This window comes from Etheostoma spectabile, chromosome 4 (genome assembly GCF_008692095.1).
Source record: "Etheostoma spectabile isolate EspeVRDwgs_2016 chromosome 4, UIUC_Espe_1.0, whole genome shotgun sequence".
NCBI lineage: Eukaryota > Metazoa > Chordata > Actinopteri > Perciformes > Percidae > Etheostoma > Etheostoma spectabile.
The window spans coordinates 2,107,274-2,109,809 of record NC_045736.1 but is presented as its reverse complement, the minus strand read 5'-3'; the positions used below and the strand labels follow the sequence as shown (position 1 = coordinate 2,109,809).

At 36.9% G+C, this 2,536-nt stretch overlaps 1 long non-coding RNA gene across 1 annotated transcript in view; it reads left to right on the top strand.

Moving 5' to 3' along the window:
* LOC116687507 (uncharacterized) overlaps positions 1-2,536 on the top strand; it is a 15,275-nt gene that overhangs the window by 12,012 nt on the left and 727 nt on the right. The window lies entirely within an intron of this gene.

Here is a 2,536-nt window from a genome sequence, read left to right as displayed (position 1 = left end):
TATATATATATATATATATATATTGAGACTTTTGTTGATAGGCATGAAAGGGGGAGAGAGATGGGTGATGACACACAAGTGAATGCTCTTACTGGTTGAGCTAGAGGTCACCCCCTATTTATTTTATATTTTTACAGAAAAAGGTGGCATCTTTGTATTTGTAACTAATAAAATGGCACAGTCTTAAACAACATAATAAGATGCATTGGGCCCACCTTCTGATAGACTGGATTAACAAAGCATTTATTGATGCCAGACCTGCAATACTTTAAGTTATACAATCAAGAGACACAATTCAAGACATTGTATTTCCAAAATCTGCCTCAAGTCTCAGAAAACCTAATTGTGATACTATGTTGACTCTTCCATCCATCCATCTTCGTCCGCTTATCCGGTATCGAGTCACGGGGGCAGCAGCTTCAGCTTGTTGACTCTTAAATTTTTTAAAGCAGCAAATAGCACCAGCATAACCTCTCCTTCCATGGTGTGTTTTCAATCAATATAGAAATCATGGTGGTTCGGGAAAAGTACTCTGAAAATCAATGCCACGGGGAGCTCTTTTCAATTATATAATGATCACCTCTTATAGGTAGTAGGATTCTTAAGCCATCCTCTACTTCTCTCTCTCATCACTAAATCAAGTTGTATTTGCCCTATCAGAATCAGTTTCCTCCTCATTTTTCTTGTTGGTTTAGTCATTTACATTTGCTCGCCCACATTTGTGTTATCATCAGTAAACAAGCCAACATACTGTTATATTCTATTGCATTTCATAATATCATGGTGAGACATACTGTACTTAGTCATTTTCCCATATTTAGCAATGCCATGTTGGAGTGTACTGTAAATACATTCCTATTTGTATCAGATGGTTTGTTGTGATTCTTCACTGTGTAGGGCTTTTAATAGTTTGTAAAGAGCAACATATTGTCTGTAAATACAGTACATGTAATACAATACTAACAAAAGAGTTGAAGGTTTCCCCATTGTGACCCATAATCTTGGCAATTCAAAATGTCACGTAGAAATACTAAATGTTGCTCTCATGTGCTCAGCAACCCCAAAATGTGTCTTTATCAAAGGACTCTGGGCTTTGATTGGTTTCCACATTTATGTTTTTGTCTTGGCCATTTGTTTGTTTGATGTGCCCTCTGAGCATGCCAATAGAAGGGCAATATGTCTTTGATGTCTTGGCAACGTGTCCCTAGGAATTAAGCATTCATCACACACAATTAGGTTATTACCACACACCTGCAAAGCTAATGGCATTCTCATCAGCTTTAGCTGTACTTAGATTTTAATTGTAATTAGCTAATGTTAATCATTCTTTCTGCTAAATAGCAATCAATCAATCAACATTTATTTATATATCATTTTACAGTAACCATCATGTATCCAAAGTGCTTGACATTAGAAGCCAAGAGTAAAACATCATATCACACAATAACATTAATAGAAACAGGAGAGGGAAATTGTCACACCACTACAAGGTATTAAAAGCCATTCTAAACGGATATGTTTTGAGTTTGGACCTAAAAAGAGTTATATCTGTAATAGTATGAATATCAGGGGGTAACATGTTCCAGGGTCTCAGGGCAGCAACTGCAAAAGCCCCACCGTTTATAGCTGGACCTTGGGACTTCTAAGACCAGTTGGTTTGAAGTCCGCAAGGACCGGTTCTGCTCATGCAAGGTTAAAATCGCTCAACTTAACTTTAGCCAGAAGACGAAGCTGGAAAAAGCTCACTCTAACAACATTGCTGATCTGCTTGTCAAATTTCATGTTGCAGTCAAAAGTAACTCCCAAATGTTTGACAGCTGGCTTAAGGTATTACGCCAGAGCTCCCGAACTCAAAGCTGGACCGTTTGGCATGCATGACGTACTGAAGATGGTATACTCAGTTCAAGTTAAGAAAATTTTGTGAAAGCCACAACTTAATATCATTAATACAACTAAGCATTGTCATTCGGTTTAATGGGCAAATAAATTTGCATATCATCTGCATAATAATGAAAAGACAGGTTGTGCTTTCCTATAATAGCCCCTAAAGGCAACTATTGAAATATGTCCAACACTGACTTCTATTGTAAAAAGGCTTGTAACTGTATGAAAACCACTTTTTCCGAAAACTTTGAAAGAAAAGGCCGTTGAGAGACTGGTCTAAACTTGGACAACAATGTGGGGTCAAGATGAGGCTTCTTAAGTAGGGGCCTGACCACAGCATGTTAAAAGGCAGCTGGGACAGAACCTAAACTAAGACAAGAATATAACCCTCATGTTGTCTTCGGGTCAAATTGACCCATTTTCCTATACCAATGTTCTTTTTAATTACCCATAATAACATGACTGGTTCCACACAACGCTCTTTGGGGTGATTTTGATGGGTAACTTTAAGGTGTCTTATTCAATTCTATAGCATTTGAAAAGAAATTGAAGTGGTTTTGAAATAGTATTGAGTATAAGTTGTCATATTCCAGTCTGTAATTATACCTTAGCATACTTTCCTTTAATTTTAGTCTAAATAATTCCTAATTTC